This window comes from Dasypus novemcinctus, chromosome 8 (assembly GCF_030445035.2).
Source record: "Dasypus novemcinctus isolate mDasNov1 chromosome 8, mDasNov1.1.hap2, whole genome shotgun sequence".
Taxonomy (NCBI): domain Eukaryota; kingdom Metazoa; phylum Chordata; class Mammalia; order Cingulata; family Dasypodidae; genus Dasypus; species Dasypus novemcinctus.
The window spans coordinates 45,774,640-45,793,786 of record NC_080680.1 but is presented as its reverse complement, the minus strand read 5'-3'; the positions used below and the strand labels follow the sequence as shown (position 1 = coordinate 45,793,786).

The window sequence follows — 19,147 nt, the reverse complement described above, 5'->3', positions numbered from 1 at the left end:
CAGAACGTCACAGAAGAAATGTGAGTACCACCTGTTCTGAAAAGGGGAGTGTGGGTTGAACAACATGACACCTAGCACTCAGTCCCTAAATAAAGGTTATTTTGGGGTATGCCCCAAATACAGGGATATTTCCACAGTTATCACAGGAATTGTATTCTTCAGCTCAGGTGCTTTCAAGGTAAGGGGAATGATTTTAAAAGTACGAACACTAGCAAAAGTTAATGCTTGGAAAGGTTGTGGGAATTTTTCCCTTTAAAGGATAAAATATCAGAAAGACTAAATGTTGATTGTGATGCCTTGCATCAGTTTTTCAGTGGTGAGCACTATATTTTATAAGGTAGCCTCCCCTTTTTTTCCACAAGGAATACCATTTTATCACTGTAATCACAAAATCATAATTTCTGTATAGGGATGCATTGATTATTCACTTCATAAAGATCAGGTAAACATACTACAGAACATATGGTAAAGAAAAATTATTTTAAAATTTTCTGGCCTTGTAGCACCTTCTTAGAGCAAATATTGAAGACACAATAGTGTTCAATTCAGTAAAGTACTGCAGAATTTTATGCCATAATTCACTTAATTCAAAGAGAGGACAGGACATGCAGCTTATAATAAAATGTCAGAACATAAATATAAACCACATGTAATTCGTAAAATGGAGAGTGGTTTATTTAGGCGGTTATTAAATGATTTCACTGTGGAATTCAGCATAATTGGAACAATAATCCAAGGTCTTCTTAACAGGAATAATCTTTCTATACAATGGCTTTGTCTTCAGGTAGGAATGTCTCCTAGTATTTTATCAACTGTTTCTGTGTTTGTATTACTGATTCTAAGTACTTGATAATAATAGTTTTAAAATCTTTCACTCATTCTTTCTCAAATCTCCCTTTTTTTCAAATAGTTGTAGAGATTTTTTTAAAAACCTCTTTCTTCTTGTTGTACTTTGGCCTCCCACTCTTTTATTTTATTTTTAGCTTGCCGTATTTTATCTGATTTGTTAGCAACCATCATTTCTTCCTCAGTTTCATGGATTTTTTTGAGGAGAGTAATTTGAACAGTTTTCCTCTTTCTGCCAGCACATCATTCAGTGGTCAAACATACCTTTCACTGCAGCAGTAGGACTAATGTGGTCACTAAGTAGTTTTGAAAACACTCAAAAGTCAGCACAAGCTTGTTCTTGATGTAACCGTTCTATCTTCCCCTCAACCTCAGCAAGCCAGGACAAAGCTTTAGATAAAGCAATATGATCCTCAGAATTGCCTGACATGGCAGCCCTTTTAGCAAAGGCAGCTGTATTGGCTGAATGATCTTTGCTATGAGAGACCAAGGCTTCAGCACTGGCATGGAGTTTCCTAGTTGCTGATTCAGAGTCTCAGATTTCTGCTGCTTTTTTTCCAACCATGTATCTGATTCATTCATTCATTTTGTTGACAGCATCAGCAACCTTGTTCACCATGCTCAATATTCCTGCTCCACTCAGAGCCTGTATGTTAACCGCTCTAGGCAGCTCAGACTTGCCTTAAATCAGGATTCTGCAGTAAAGTCGGATGTTTTACAATCCATTGAAGATATCTTTCAAGAGCTGCTCTCAGTTTTCCTACGAATTCATTGGATGATGAAACTTCTTTACCCACTTTGGCCTTGGTCATGCCTACTATACTTTTTTCTGGAGCTGGTGGCACAATATAACCAGCATGTAAATACTTGCTTGCTAATTTGTTATGCAAGCCAAGAAAGTCATGGAATCATCTACTCTCATTGAACATGGTAAGGGAAATCTTTGTAAGCATTCATGCCATCACCAAATTTCTCTGGATATGATACAACAATTTCTATATCAAAAATATGTCCATTTGCTTCTTCAGTCTCCTCACTGGAGCTATCAAAGATCACAGGAGTAGATATATTCTTTGATTCAACTCTGGGAGCAATAAGTATAGTAGGGGTGACAGAGGTAACTGTGGGAGAAGGATCTGAAGAAATTATAGGTTCTCTTTCTGGACTCTTCAAAGAAACTTCTTCTGTGGCTTCAGCCACATCTTCTCTGTCATCATCTAGCACAACTGCTGAGGGTTTTGGACAACTGGAGTTTGTACTAATATCTTCTGCAGGAAGCCTAGCTGGTTCAGGAGATGGAAGTGACTTTAGGGTGGAGACAGTGCTGGTGAACAGGTCCTCTCCATCCTCCGTCCTCAAAATTGGTGGGCTTCCCATCCCTAAGAAGAGGGGGCTCCCTCTCAGCCACATCTTGCTCACATGACTGCTTGAGCTGGGCTTAGACTGCTTGTCATATGAGCTCGTGTGGCTGACTTGCATGCAGGCCAAAGAGCTTCCCTGCTACCCTGACCTTTCTCTCATGGCCTTGCATATCTTTTTTTAAAGTTAACGCACATTTTCATTACTTGATGCTGGAGATTAAGAAAGAGCTTGTAATGGATGATCCATTATGTCTTTAGTTTTATTTTGTGTTTAGAGTTTAGTGAAGGGTAGGCTTGTCATAGTTAGGTACACAGACCTTGATTTCTATTTGAAATCACCTTGAGCAACACAGCAACCTAAAGTAGTCTGGCTGTCAGATTTGAAAATTTTCCGCATAGCTGTTTGTTGTTGCCTTGGGTTATCTAATCAAAGAGCATCCATTCATGATTTGAATACTCCTGGCTTTTATGTCAGATTTTAGTAGGAAACTGCCAGACATAAAATACATACAATTAATCAGTGAGTTAAATTTTCAAAACTTTGGGTACATGGATTGGGTGTTGAAAGCATATTCTCTCTACATATTTGGCCCAGCTATTTTTCCATTTATATAAAAGCAAATTCTGTACAATCACTTATTTACTGTTGTGGTGGTCATTCCTGCCACCTTGTATTCATGCCGTGGTGTGGGCTGGATATAGCGCTTGATTTTAACCAATGCAACACATGGCAAAGGTTATCGGGTGCCAATTCCGTAAGTATGTTACAAAAGATATGACTTTTGCCTTGTTAGCAGACCCTCTCTTGTTTTCTTGGTTTTCATGCTTTGATGAAGCAAGCTGCCATACTGGAGAGTGCCATGTAGCAAGGAACTGAGGGTGGTCTCTGGTCAAAGCTGGTGAGGAACTGAGACCCTCCGTCCAAACTGCCTTGAGGTACTGAACTCTGCCAACAGCCACATGATCTTGGAAGAGCATCCTTCCCCAGCTATGCCTTCAGATGAAACTGCAGCCCTGACTGACTCTTTGAGTGCAGCCTGGTGAGAACACCCAGCTAAGCGAGGCTGAGATTCCTGACCCACAGTAAAGAATGCCTATTTCCTTTAAGCCACTAAGTCTGTGGTGATTTGTTGTATAGTAATAAATAACAAATACAAGTATGGCCTGAACTTTTCTCTATTTTAAGAGGCACTGGAAAATCAGGAAATATCTAGGAGTAGGAGGGGGGATTGATATCTTTGGAGGACCTGTGATATTCCAGGCATGACTATAGGATTCAACAGAGCCAACTTGTAACCCCCTTTTTTTGGTCTTCATTTTATATATGTGGAAATGAGTGTTCAGAGAAGTGAAATGACTGAAGGGAAATTGTTTTCCCAAGTTTATGATTGATAAGAGGCAGAACCAGGGTTTGAAATAGGTCTGTCTTCCTCCAGTGCCCCTGCTCCTTATTTGGCCTGTAAACTGATGTTGCATTATTTGCCGAAAAAAAAAAGATTAAATAAAGCTAATATATATTCAAACGTTCATCACTTACCTTCTGTGGGCCTTTTCCTAGGCCTTGCTTTTCTCCCCTCTTTCCTCTCAGTGGTGTGTTCCCACCAGATATTCTTTGGCTCCTTCCTTTCTGCCCTCCATCTAAACCATTGTTTCACAGCCCTGTTTTCTTTATTGCCCTCTTAATTATCTCACATGAAATTCATAGACACACACAATTTTAAAACCCATTATCATTTCCTAACTGAAGTATAATATCAGCAACATGATTTATAATGAAATATTCTTTTAAATATGAAAATGTGCCAGCACAACTGTACTAAAAATATAAAAAGTGTTAGATAAGCTTGCACCTAAATGTTGACTTAGCTAAAATTCAGATGATTTGGGTAGGTTGTATTGGTAACTCAAATGTCATTAGTGGCATTGCTTTTTTCAGTGGTACAATTTTAAGGAATGGTGGACAATACTTGGTAGTATTTCTCTTAGAACCATGATCAATCTTCTGTTGATTCGAACTGTAACTTCTTTTCCAGATAATTTGGGTAAATATGAATCATGAAAAGAATGGATTTAGGTACTAAATGCAGATAATCATAATAAACAGTTTTTTTTTTAACCTGTACAAATGTCTGGCAAACGACTTGAAAATCCCATGGGAAGGGGGATAGCTCTTTGTTGTGAGATTGTCTAGCATCCTGCCTTCACCTACTAAATACTAGTACTGCCTTCCACAAATCGTGACAACCCAGAATTTCCTTCCACATGTCTCTTAGAGGGCAGTGCCCTTAATTCCCAATGATCTAAATCTCACTCTGCCTTTAGCATAAGATCTGATCAACTGATTAAAGCATTATAATTTTCAGAGGTGTTTGTGTTTTAACTGAGTCAAAAACCTTAAGGCAAAGAAAGGGATCTTTCATAGTGGAGTTTGACTGCGCAGGGAAGGTGGTGGTAAGATGAGGAATGAAGAGAGTCCTTTTTGTAACCGTTAAGCTACATGGCATACATGTACTCCTTATGTTTTTTATTCTGGCCTTTCTTTTTATATTTTTTTAAAGATTTATTTATTTATTTCTCTCCTGTCCCCTCCACCCCAGTTGTCTGTTCTCTGTGTCTATTTACTTTGTCCGCTTCTGTTGTTGTCAGTGGCACAGGAATCTGTGTTTTCTTTTTGTTGTGTCATCTTGCTATGTCAGCTCTCCGTGTGTGCGGCGCCATTCTTGGGCAGGCTGCACTTTCTTTCCCGCTGGGCGGCTCTCCTTACTGGGCGCACTCCTTGAGCGTGGGGCTCCCCTATGCGGGGGACACTCCTGCGTGGCACGGCACTCCTTGCGCGCATCAGCACTGCGCATGGGCCAGCTCTACACAGGTCAAGGAGGCCCGGGGTTTGAACCATGGACCTCCCGTGTGGTAGATGGACGCCCTAATCACTGGGCCAAGTCCGCTTCCCTGTTAGGTATCTTTCTAAGTTAAATTCTTTTCTTCTTTCTTGGTTGTGTTTTAATGTATGTATTTAGTGTTGTCACACAATCAAGTGGTATTTTCTGACCATTGATTTTAACCAGGATATCTCCTGGTTACTGGGTGATCAAAGGTGACTAAGATGTGGCTGGAAATCCCCTAAGGGTTGCAATCATAACTCAGTACAACACATGTTTCAGAGTGAGGCACAGTGCTAGGCATATTAGGTTGCATATATAACTATTTGCCTCAGGGAGCTCATGAGCAAATGTGAAGAGAGAAGGGAGGAAAGTGGGAAGATTGAAAAAGCAATAAATCTTATAAACAATGATTCCTTAGCAACAACAAATGAATTTCACAGGATTTAAGTTCTTATAGGTGAGGATAACGTGACATATAAGTATATAGAGTTTGAAAAATATGTATCATGTAAAGTATATATTATATACTATATGCAGTTATATTATATGTACATACTACATACTATAATTTATAGATAAGATTTTATTAAATAAGTAAAGGTCCCTAGAGGCAACTTTTACCTCCACTTTTTAAAAAATTTTAGAAATGTATCTTCATAACAGATACCTTTAAGTATGATATGTTTTATAGTTGGAAGCTTGTTTTACATTCCCAAAGGAATGAGAGAAAGAAGGAAGGGAAGTAGTGTAATAAAGGGGGCGGGGGGGGGGGGGGGGGGGGGGGAAACTGCAGCTATTCATATACTAAGACCGGTGGGACTGGTCTTGTAACATGATGCATGTAGATGACATAGAATATGTACGGGTAGTGTGGAAGAGGTTTTTGGGTTACACTGATGACAGGCTAAGAGGAGAGGATCTCATATCTCAATCAGGATGATTAGAAATTAGACATTAAGAAGAGTTTGCTGTAAGTGATAGAGGAGATTTTAACATGCTTCAGGTGAAGGATTAGAGTTGCTTTCTCTGGTGATTTTAAAGAAATTTAGCATAGAGTGAGAAAGCTTGAACTAAATTCCCATCCAGTGGTATTATCAGCGAGGGTCCAGCCAGGAAAGGAGAAGCCATACCAGTCGTTTTAGCAGAGAGACTTTGATATCAGGAATTAGCCAAATGTTATTGAAGGACCGAAAAGGCAAACAAACGAACAAAAAAAAAAAGAAGAGAACTCTAAGGTAGCATAGAAATAGTAAGTGCAGGAAGGAGCTACCGCCATAGGGCTGAAGGATCAGAGGGAAAAGGTGGGGGTTACCACAACCCAGAAGCTTGGAGAAGGAGCCAGCTGGGCTGGTCTCATATCTTGGAGGAGGGGCTGCCCAGCTGTTGCTGGTGACTTCAAGAGCTGGGACTACCTTCCCTTTCAGGGGCTTTTCCAGAACCAAACCAACAAGTACGTGCAGTCCCTGGGGTAAAATGAAGATGTCAAATCAATAAAGATTTTTAAGACAAGTTGTAACATTAGTAGGACCCTTTCTTCTTTTTCTTAAATTTCCTAGATTGGTTAGAACTAGGCAAAGTATACTAAACATGCTATGATTTCCTTTAAAAACGCTTTGTATCAAATGCAGCTTGTGTTTTTGAAAAATTTCAGAACAAGCCCAGAGAAATAAAGCAGAGTAAGACCATAACCTCCATTTCATGATTTCTTTACAGTCTTAATATTATTTGAAAGAAAAATGATATCTAATACATAGCACTTAAAATGTGGCAGATATTATTCTATGTTTTGTATTATCTTAATTTTTAATGTATTAATGGCACAATATTATCTCCTTTAAGCTCAAAAAACCCCAATGGGGTAAGTACTGTTATGATAGTCATTATTATTATTATTCCTTTCATTTTACAAATGAGGAAACTGAGGTATGGTTGAATAATTTGCCCAAAGTTACACAGCTAGTGAGACAGAACTTGGATATGAACTAGCCACTTTGGCTGTAAGGTACATACTTTTAGCCACTAAGCCATACCAATTATATTTGCTTCTTTAAAAACCTGTGTTTTTAATCATATCTGGATGGATGGATGGATAGCAAATCCATTCATTATTTAGCAATGGTGTGGTGTAGTAGAAATGCTGGTTTGGGGATCAGGAGTATGAGGCTCAAAACATAAGTTTTCCACTAACTTTCTTGGAAACTTTAAGAGTTGCCTTAGCAATGTTGGTTGTTTATAAGATGAGGAAGTTGAATGAGATGACTTTAGAGACTCTTTTTTTGATGACTATTGTTTTATGATTGGAATGAGCCTGATCACCTTTTAGGAACTGGGAGCTAGATCTGAGTAGCATGATGAATTAACAGTCAGTTTCCTTACATGGGTCAGACACGGACCTGGTAGTGGTAGTGCCATTGATAGCTACGTAACTAGGGATTGTTAAGGACAAAAAACTTAAGGACTTGATTGATCCAGACATATGGGTACTATGGGACTAGCTGTTGCTTAATTTCCATTTTTTTGCTGAATTTCCTTTTTTTTTTTTGCATCCACAAGTTAATCTTGTCAGGAACTGGCACAAGTATTTGTCAGAAGTCATTTCATCTCTGGGGATTTAGCCAAGAGAGGTTGGTCCCTTCTGCTAACTTTGCTTACTTTACTCCTTAGGGGTTGTCAACTCTCCCAATTTATAGATGGCCTGTCTCTAGAATCAACTCTGATTTAAAGACTGGAGATCTGAAACCCAGAGAATAGAAGATGCCCAGGAATTTGAGAAGTGTAGCAAAAATGCTCCCAGTTTAGAAGATGGGAGAAGAGTTGTGTTGGCTAAAAAAAATGTTTTCCTTAAGGTTAAGGAGGGAGGGAGCCTGGGTGTGTGTGGGATTGGTGTATGTTTGGGGGGGACAGCGTTTCTCTTATTCTTAAAGCAAGCAGTAACACTCCACTTTACCCTCGGGCATTTTCATTTTTTCTACTCCTCCTTTGCCACCCACATTTTTCCAAAGCTTTGATTTTTATGAAAGAGTTCAGAGTCCTTGAAGCCTTTATATAAGTGGGATGTATTGCAGCATGCGGCACTTATTAGCAATTCTATAAAATTTATGTGTTTGTTTAGAATCAAGAATGATTTCAAGTTTGGTTCTAAGAGTTGCCAAACGTCACAGTTTATATTTTTGGTAATTTTAGAACAAAATAATAATTTTGGCTCGTGTTCAGTATCAAAGTTGAATAGAGATATATAGTTTGTTTTCTACATAATTCTTTATAATACTTTAATTGTACCAGGATTTTAAAAATCATTTATGATAATTTGTGACAAAATAATTAGGCATTGTTGGCATATATCATGATATCCATTCTTCCATCCCATTATACACAATCAAGAACCACAAGATGGATAGGGAGGATCTTGTGTGTGTGTGTTTGTGTGTAAAATGTAGGCCTACATTTGTATATGCTCAGTAGCATGGATATAAGAACCAGCGGTGCCTCAATAGATAGATACACAGGTGGGCTCTACCTGCAAGATGACTTCACTGCATCCTTGAATTTACAGTACCTGATCTTAGGTCTTCTGCTGGTCCAGGATTAACCTAAAGGGCCCCAGACATTTTAGAGCTATGCCAGGCTTTGAGAGAGGTCTTTCTGAGCCACACCATTCTGCATAAATCAGAATTATTGAATGTGTGACATAAGAATAGGTTTGGTTCTTTCTGCATAAGCCAGCCAGCTGATTTTCTTGGTGACTGATGAAGTTCAGAGCCAGGGTAAACTGCTAAAATGATTCTGCTTTGTTTGACTCCAGGTTGTGAACTTGTCACCTCCAGTGCTCCTTGTTTAAATTTAAAATTTTTAGAGGGGAAAATTTCATAATGTGGATAATACTGGTGATGAAGTGGTATGACACATGTCGCGTTTGATGCCTTGCCACCCTAACAAGGCATGTGGTCGCTGTATGTGCATGTTCCTGTGTTGGTCTGTGGCTGGTTTTGTTTACTTAGCTTTATTTTGATGAAAAACCTCTTTATTATTTACTATAGACATTAAATTCCAAGAAATACCAGTGAAAACATTTTTATCTCTGTTAGGAGGTGGAAATGAGATTTTAGAGATCATTCTAGCTCAATCCCTCCACTTTCCTGGGAATGACATACAAAGGCAGCACTTTGCATAGCATTGAATCTCACCTCTGTCGCTTGTCACCTCTGGGACCTCAAGTAAGTGATTTACCCTTTTTCAAGGGATACTATTTGTATCTACCTCATAGAAGCTTTTAAAAATTACATAAGACGATGTATGTCTAGAATCTTAGCTTTGTGCCCAGTACATAAGGAATGCTGATATGTTAAATAGCATGTTGCAAGATTAGCACAGTAAACAAAAGATTCAAAACCTGATCATCAGGTCTTTAGAGCCCAAGGTCTTTTCCTTGTCATCTTTCACCAGATTGCAAACTCTGTGAAGCCAGAAGATTGCTATTTCACTAAGTATTTGCGAGCCCACTGTAACTTATGTGACCAAGGCAATTACTGAGCTCGCCTTACATTCTAATAGGAGCAACAGTCTACAAGTAATTACCTAAGAAGTAATTTCATGGGAGTGGTAAGTGCTATGGAGAGAAACAAAGCAGAATAAAGGTGTTCAGAGGGACAGGGGAGGATACTTTGTAAAAGTGTGTCCAGGGAAGGCTTTTGCGATTCAAATGAGGGATAAGCCAGCTGAAAAGCAGAGGAAGAGAGTTCCTAAAGGAGAAAAAAGCAAGTGCTTAAGCCCTTATTTGACTGAGAAACAGCTGGATAATTTATATCCTATGGAGTGTGGTAGGGAGTTCAGAGATTTTTAAGTGCGGTGGGAATGCTTTGAAGGGTTTTAAGTAAAGGAATGACATGATCTGCTTTACCTCTTTGAAAAGGCATTCTGGTTCCTGAGTTGAGAACAGACTAGGTGCGAGGGTAAGAGTGGAAAGAAGAAAGCCACTTAGGCTTTTGTGGCATCAGTGATGAACTAGGCGGTGGCTTTGACTACGGTGGTAGTGGTGGGTAACAGGACCGGCTGAAGGACTGGATGTGGGACAATAGAAAGAGAAGAATCAAAGAAGACTTCCAAGAGTTTGATCTGAGCCTGTAGCGAATGGAAATACCATTTCCTATAATGGAGAAATCTGGGCCTGGAGTGTGAGAATAAGGATTCTGTTTGGAGCGTATTATATTGGAGATACTTATTAGTCCTCCAAGTGGAGGTCTAATCATATTGTCTAATCTGGGCTAATTTGGAGGTATGAAGTGAAGTGGGAACTAGAGATGGAAAATGGTAGTTAGCAGCATATAGATGGCATTTGATTCCATGGGACTCCAGGGACTATCCAGGGAGGGAGTGAGGAAGGAGACGGCCAAGAACTGAGCTCTGGAGCACAAACACTGGAGGCTAGGAAGAAGAGGAAACTGGAAAAAGCAACCAATGAGGTGGGAGGAAAACCAGGATAGAGGGTGTCTTGGAAGTCTTTTAAAAAGAAAGGAATGATTAGCTAGGTCAGCTATTGAGATGTCAGATAAAATGAGGCCTGAAGATTCTTCATTGGATTGGGAAGGATGGAGGCCCTTGTTTCCTTTGACAGAAGGACCAAGACGTGCTTTATCTGCCTCTTCTACTGCTGTGTCCCATGGCCCATACAATGTCTGGAACATAAGAGGGGCACTTTAAAAACATTGTAGGGTGAATAAGTTGACAAGCCTGACTTTCTTCTTTTTATTGGTCTCAAGAAATCTTGCTTGTCTTAGACTTTATTCTTTGGTATTATTAGGGACAAAATTATATAATTGTCAATAAAATAAATGCATGGCACTTATTTCTCTCACTTAGTTGTTTATAATGTTGATTAAATATTCAACTCACATTTCAGTTCCTGAAAACTATATAAACCATAATAGTTCTAAACATTACACCATGGGGTGAAGTAGAAAAAATATGTGATCCAATCTACTAACATAGCCTTGCTTGGCTCCAATTTCCCCATCATGGAGGCCGTGGGGCCCCTGTGTGAGTTTGTTACCCAAAGGCTGCTGTAGCTTGAATATAGAATTTTTTTATTAGGACTTGGTAGAGGCTACTTCAGGGGACAAGCCAAGGCCCAGTTCAGTCTGGGTCACCTGGATCTTTCCCCCTTATATTCAGATGTAAACCAGCAAAGATACTTTCAACTAGTCACAGTGGGAAGAATCCAGCTTTACAGTTTCCCCAACTGTTTGCTGATGCACCCTGGGTGCCACAGTGAATTCTAAAGGGGAGGGGGCTGTGGGATATTTAAAAATTTTTATTTTGAGGGAAACATGTGAATTCCATGTTCACCATGTGAACTCTGGGCTCAAGGTAGACCATAGTTTCAACATTAGGTCACTGCATTCCTTTCAATGATGTCATAGCTTTGCAAAGTTGGGCTTTTGGGGGTTGCTGTGATAAAAAGCCAGTACTGTGTGAAATTCAAAGTGGAACAGGAAGTAAGGGTGTCAGTGTCCAATCTGATTCCAAACTTTGAGAAGTTTTGCAGTGCCCCAAAGCATACACATCCCATTAATAAATGTGGCTATTCAGGAAAGAAATAAAAATATCATTTTTATTTGCTATTTATGTCAATTAATTTTTCAAATGGCTTCTAAGTATTTGGGACATAAAAAATGACTGAGTTTGAACATACCAATTTAATAAATGGAATTTTTTGGTATTTAAGTTGGCCATAAAAAAAATTACTGAGATACGAGGGTACCATGAACCAAGAAAGTTTGGGAATCTCTGGTCTAGCCTTTCAGGAATCCAGTAAGAAGAAAAGGGGAAGGGTGACCTGTCCTGCTGCCATCTTTAGCTTAGCCTATTTACTGCCTGCATTTTTCACAAATCTTTCCCACTCAGTGTTCTTTAAAGTGTTTCTGTGGGTGACTGGGTGACTTTGAAAAATTTAACAGACATCAATGAGCAATGTGCTTTCTCCTGAATGAGTAATCTTATATTGTGACTGTGTCAGTAGCCCCCTTTTAATGACTGGTCCTTACTTGCAAATGGCTAGTGTTATTTCCTACCCAGGAGAGAGTCGGAGCATTTTCTATCCCCTTTTCCTCTTTCTTCCCCTTGGACACTGCACCATTACTTCCAGAACAAGGACTGCTCTTAGTACTATGGCTAGTATATGGCCTAAGGACTTTGTGGTCTAGCCTGGGTCTGTCTCTAACCACTGAATTCTCTTTTTTATTTTCCTCTCCAGTAAAGTGTATTCTGAGCACTAAACAACCATTCTACACGTGCGCTTTCAGAACATGACCCTTGGTAACACGGGGAGCCCTGCATCCATGGAGAGCCTTATTAGAGGCCACCCTATTTATAATGTACTCTATTTGGCCATTAAAAAACTCAAAGAAATCCATATCTGTTCACAGCAGGAATATGCTTTTTTTTTGAGATTCAAGATAAGAGAGTAAAAAGGACCCATTTTCATGGGCTCATGAAGCAGGTGCTTCTACAACTCTCTGAAATGGGAATTGCACTTAGTGAAATTGCAGGTTTATGGCCATTGACAAAGATGAAAGGCAGAGAAAAAATGAGTGGTTACATAATGTGGCTTAGCCCATTCTCTCAGGAGTATTCTAAGGGTTCAGAGTGGCTGAAGGTGTCTCCTTTACTGTTATTTTTGTGCTTTCTTTGCTGAGTGAAGTGACCCTCTTGAGTTATCTCCCTGGGCAGTTGTCATTTCATTCTTGATAGAGGCCTTCTTGGTCTTGGTCTTCAGATTTACTCTGAGCAATGGGAAGTGTGTGTGTGTGTTTTCCCACTGTAGAGATTTAATTCCTGTCTGTTTCTTCCTAATCTCCCACTTTGACACTCTCCTCTGTTCTCTTTCCATCGCAGCCTCCCCCCTTCTGCCTCCTTCTTTCTGTTTCTCTTCCTCATCTCCTCCTCCATTCCCATATCTCCTTGCAATTGCTCCCATCATAGAAGTGTCCTTAAGTCCCATGTCTCACCCTAAGTATTACTGAAGGAAAGAGGTGCTCATATTGAGTTGTGGGGATTCACCCTAGACTTGAATTGAGCATCAGAGCTTTGTGACATTTTCTCTTTTGTACTTGTGGGTGAGATTCAGAGGATGAGTTAATCAAGACTCAGTCTCCTCCATCCCAATTTTCTAGAATTCCATAAAACTCAGAAAGATTAGCTTGTACTTACTGCCTGGGTTTAAACATCTCAAATTTTAGTACCATATTATCTCCAGAGCAATGCTGTCCTGTGGGAATATAATGGCAGTCACAACTGTGAGCCACAGATGTAGTTTTAAAATTTTTACTAGGCACATAAAAAAAAAGTAAAAAACAAATAGGTGAAATTAATTTGAGTACGTTTCATTCACCTGCCTGATAGAGCCAAATTATTATCATTTAAACATATAATCAATATTTTAAGAGAAGATTAATGAGATACTTTACATTCTTTTTCATACAAAGTCTTTACAGGACATCTCAGTTTGGACTAGCCACATTTCAGTGGCTCAAGAGCCTTATGTGGTAATGGCTGCTGTATTGAACATTGAAGTTCTAGGTGGTTAAAACATGTTAAGAAAAATAAATTTTAGGCAACTACTGAACAAGTTTTCCTTGAGCTTTATGCATTCTAGACTGCTGAGTGAATGGGACAGGTGGTTAGTAAGTAAGATGGGTTTGGAAAACACCTTCAAGTTCAAGTCAGTCGTTAATAACCTCACTCAGAGGGCTGGCCTGCTGGGTGGTAAGGGGCTTGGCCTGAAGAGGGTAGAAGGTCAGGGGTCTCTAACTGGCTTTCCACACAACCACCCAATTCCTTCCCCCTTCTCCCTCTCCATTTCTACCTCCCACACTTAAAATTCCCCCACTTCTTAGAAGCCTAAGGCTTACATAAGTAAAGACTGATCTTGCTGGTGAAAATAGCTCAGCAGTTAAGAGCTCGAGAGGTCCTTTGAGTCCTGGAAACACATTCTCCCTCTTTTAATACCTTGGTGCACAGGGTGGAGAAGAATACTTTCTTATTTCCTTGATATTATCAAAAGGTATCTTATTCCAGAAAGATTCTAGAGCCAGCAACTCAGTATTATATTTTTCATAGTTTGCATGTCACAGTAACAGGAAGGTGCCGTCTACCGCAACCCCCATTTGTTAATAGAGACAAGTTTGAACAGGCCCTGCTTCCTTTGCCTAGTTAAGCATTATCTTGTGTTCTTTGGGTTACTCTTGCATAACATCATCACAAGCATAAACTGAAAGCGCCCCCATTTAACTTTGGTCTGAGGATGAAGGGATAGAGTTGTGGGGGTGGGGAGTTGGTCAGTTGGCAACAGCTAAGTAAATAAAATGGAAATATGGTCAACTGGAACTTACCCCACCTTCGTCCCCATTCCTTTCCCCAACTTGCAGGTTTTCTTGACTGTGAATGAGGAAATCTCTAGTCTCTGTCATGAAGAAGGTCTATTTTTAATTCCCCATGTGAAAAGGGGAAGGAGGAACAGTGTGTATTGCCTTAGTGGTGGATTGGGGGCGCTTGGTTCTGCAGTTGATTACCTAGGTTCTAGATCTCCTGACATCTAAGGTCTGTTGTTAGTTGCAGTTTCTAGGTTTCTGAGTCTTGCAGAAGGCATGAAGTGTTGCTCCTCTGTGCTCAGGGGTAGCATCTGAGTGGAGTCTCCACTAATGTGAGCTGAGGTGGAAATGCGTTGTGTGATTGTAGGTATGCAGGCAAGAGGGGAGCAGGCAGGAGATGGCAGGTCTACAAGCATCTGTTGGTTTTTGTTAAGAGCAAAATTGGCTGCCAGATGATATCTGGGGCTTTGTGATAGTAAGTCCGAAGAACTATGTTTAGAAATAGGATTGGAAAAGTACAGAGGTTGAATTATTACCACGTGCTAGGAATGTGGAAGGTTTCTTGGATAAAAGAGAAAAGAAAGAAAAGAATGCAAGTAATGTCATGCTGGGTAGCTCAGTGTTTTGTTTCCAACCCGCTTCAAAAATTTAAGTATATGTTTCATTTACTATTGTAGCAATAAAAAAAAACAACAAGTGAAAACAAAATTGCCCCCAATTCTGCTACTCAAAATAGAACCTTCTAGTTTTCTGATGTTTTTGCGAGAGTTCCAAGGGGATGATTTACCAGTGAGCATGTTCTTGATGGCATCTTAAAAGCAAGAAGCCATCTCTCCAACATACCAATTCTTTACCTATTATGGATATTCTGTTTTAAAGTAACGTTTTAAGTTATTTTTTGAATTTTTAGATTGTTTATGATTCCTCTATTTTTAAAAATCGTATTTTCCCTCTGGGGGGAAAACATTTTTATTGTAGAATTTAGGAAAATACTTAAAAATATAAAGAATAAAATATAACTGACTGGATCCCCATCTCTGTTCTCATTTTGTGTTGAACGTACATATGCATTAGTAACTTAAATTCATATTCATATATTCAGTATAGTTTTGAATTCTGTCATTTTCATATAATATTACCTTGGGAGAAATTTATTTAATTAAAAATCTTTAAATCAAATGTATAATGTTTTAAAAATACATTGGAAAATTTAAAAATACATTGGAAAAAAAAAAGGAATATACATATTCCATTGTATAATTACTCATTCCTCTGTTGATAAAATGCTTAGGCTCTTTCTACTTTCGGCTACTGCAAATTGCATTTGATGTGAATTGAGTTAGGAAGATCTTTTAGTACCTCTCTGATGATATTTTCAGGGTACATTCCCAGGAGTGGAGTTACTGGATCAGTGGGCCTGTGCCTTGATGTATGTTGCCAATTACTGTCCAGAAAGATGGTGCCAGTTTAAATTCTCAAAGTATCCTCTGAGGTATTCCCCTTACTTACTAGCCTTGAACACCATCCTTCTTAATCTTTCAGAATTTGATGGGTGAAAAATTGTATTTATTGTTTTAATTTGTAGTATCTTTGTTGTTTAATTTATTTGATTGCTAGTATAGTTGGCCAGATAAATATTCACCTATGTTTTCTTAGTTTATATAAGTGAACATTTTACACTAAGGCTTTAAACAGTCACTAAGGAAATTTGTTGAATGTTGTGATGTAAAGATCTAAAATGACTTTTTATAGTCAATGTTCCCCCAAACAATGCTTGAATGTTGCCTATCCTGTACTCACTGAATTGTGATATTCTTTTTTATACAAAGTTCTGTTTCTTGGATCACTCATCTGTCCCAGTGACTTTGACATCTCTGTATATTCTGCCAGTACCATTGTTTTTGAACTTTGGGACTTTTTAAAATAAGGACTTGGGCAAGTTCCTTATCTTTTTATTCCAAAAATGTCTTAGCTCTTCTAACCCTTCCAGATGAACTTTGGAGCATTTTTTCAGTTTCCAAAAAGGAGTATAAATGGTCAGGATTTTCATTTGAATTGCTTTATAATAGTCAGTCTTCTCATCTAGTAACATAAGTTTCTCTATTTAATCTTTTTAAAAATTCTATATTTCTCAAAGTTATTTGCAATTTTCTTTAGACAGAACCAACACTTTCTTGTTAAAGTTAATTTATGTTTTGTTGTTGTTGCTGTTGTGAATGAAATCTACATTTTCCCATATTTCAGTGATTTTTACTGGTAGAGGTTATTACACAGGGCTTGGACCTTATTTTATTTATTTTAACTTTTAATTTTTCTATTTTTCGTTAAACTTTATTCAACTTTGTACTGCTTGGGCCTAGTATATTTCCTGATATGTGGTATTAAATCAATGTTTGTTGAAACAGAGGGCTGATTTTTGGATATTTACTTTGTTACCCAGTCATCATTAGATTCTTACTTAATTAACTTTGCAATTGGTAGCCTTGGATTTCCTCAGCATACTCTTGTATCCTACAAGTAATGGTAGTGTTGTTAATTCTTTTTAATACTTAAATTGCTTTGTTTCATATGCTATTTGTCTATTTCTCCTCCAAATAATGCTAAATTATAATGATGGTGTTAAGAATTCTTGACCACAAGAAAGGAAAATTACAGACCAATTTCTCTAATGAACCTAGACGCAAAAATACTTAACAAAATACTTGCTAATCGTATTCAACAACACATTAAACAAATTATACAACATGACCAAGTGGGATTTATTCCAGGTATGCAAGGATGGTTCAACATAAGAAAATCAATCAATGTAATACACCATATAAACAGATTGAGAGAAAAAAAACCACATGATTATATCTATAGATGCAGAAAAGGCATTTGACAAAATACAGCACCCCTTCCTGATAAAAACACTCCAAAAGATCGGAATACAAGGAAACTTTTTGAACATGATAAAGAGTATATATGAAAAACCAAAAGCCAACATTGTTTACAATGGCGAAATCCTGAAATCCTTCCCTCTAAACTCAGGAACAAGACAAGGATGCCCATTGTCTCCGCTCCTATTTAACATTGTCTTGGAAGTACTGGCTCGTGCACTGAGACAAGAACCAGATATAAAAGGCATTCAAATTGGAAGGGAAGAAGTCAAAATTTCATTATTTGCAGATGACATGATCCTATATATAGAAAACCCTGAGAGATCTACAACAAAGCTCCTAGAACTCATAAATGAGTTTAGCAAAGTCGCAGGTTATAAGATCAATGCGCAAAAATCAGTAGCATTTCTGTACACCAATAATGAGCAAGATCAGGAGGAAATCAAGAAACAAATACCATTCACAATAGTAAATAAAAAAATCAAATACTTAGGAATAAATTTAACTAAAGAGGTAAAAAACTTATACATCGAGAACTATACAAGATTGTTCAAGGAAATCAAAGAAGACCTAAATAAATGGAAGAATATTCCCTGTTCATGGATAGGAAGACTGAATATTATTAAGATGTCTATCCTACCAAAACTGATCTACACGTTCAATGCAATCCCAATAAAAATCAACACAGCCTTCTTTAAGGAACTAGAAAAACTAACTATGAAATTTATTTGGAATAGAAAGAGGCCCCGAATAGCCAAAGACATATTGAAAAAGAAAAACGAAATAGGAGGAATCACACTTCCTGACTTCAAAACATACTACAAAGCTACAGTAGTGAAAACAGCATGGTACTGGCATAAGGAGAGACACACAGACCAATGGAATAGAATTGAAAGTTCAGATATAGAACCTCATGTATATAGCCATATAATATTCGATAAAGCCACCAAACCCTCTCAACTGGGAGAGAATGGCCTATTCAACAAATGGTGCCTGGAGAACTGGATAGCCATATGTAGAAAATGAAAGAGGATTACCATCTCACACCTTATACAAAGATCAACTCAAGATGGATCAAAGACCTAAATATAAGAGCCAAGACCATAAAGACCTTAGAAAGCAGTGTAGGGAAACATCTACAGGACCTTGTAATAGGAAATGGCTTCATGAATATCACACCAAAAGCACGAGCAGCAAAAGAACAAATAGATAAATGGGACTACCTCAAAATTAAAGCCTTCTGCACCTCAAAGGAGTTTGTCAAGAAAGTAAAAAGGGAACCCACACAATGGGAGAAAATATTTGGCAACCATATATCTGATAAGAGACTTATAACTTGCATATATAAAGAACTCATATATCTTGAAAACAAAAAGATAAACAACCCATTTAAAAAATGGGAAAAAGATTTAAACAGACACTTCTCCAAAGAAGAAATACAAATGGCTAAAAAGCACATGAAAAAATGCTCCAAATCTCTAGCTATCAGGGAAATGCAAATCAAAACTACAATGAGATACCATCTTACTCCCATAAGATTGGCAGTCATGAAAAAAACAGTAGAATACAAATGCTGGAGAGGATGTGAAGAAAGGGGAACACTCATCCATTGCTGGTGGGAATGCAGAAGGATCCAACCATTCTGGAGGACAGTTTGGTGGTTTCTCAAAAAATTATCCATAGATTTGCCATATGACCCAGCAATACCACTGCTGGGTATATACCCATCAGATCTGAAAACAAGGACACAAACCGATATATGTACACCAATGTTCATAGCAGCATTGTTCACTATCGCCAAAAGTTGGAATCAA

The 19,147-nt window shown here is 38.3% G+C and overlaps 1 protein-coding gene and 1 pseudogene across 3 annotated transcripts in view; one reads left to right on the top strand and one right to left on the bottom strand.

The window, feature by feature from the left end:
• The window catches only part of GLIS3 (GLIS family zinc finger 3), a 501,464-nt gene that overhangs the window by 32,896 nt on the left and 449,421 nt on the right, over positions 1-19,147 (top strand). The gene's annotated exons all lie outside the window — the stretch shown is intronic.
• On the bottom strand, positions 762-14,553 carry LOC139439438 (sorting nexin-2 pseudogene; annotated as a pseudogene).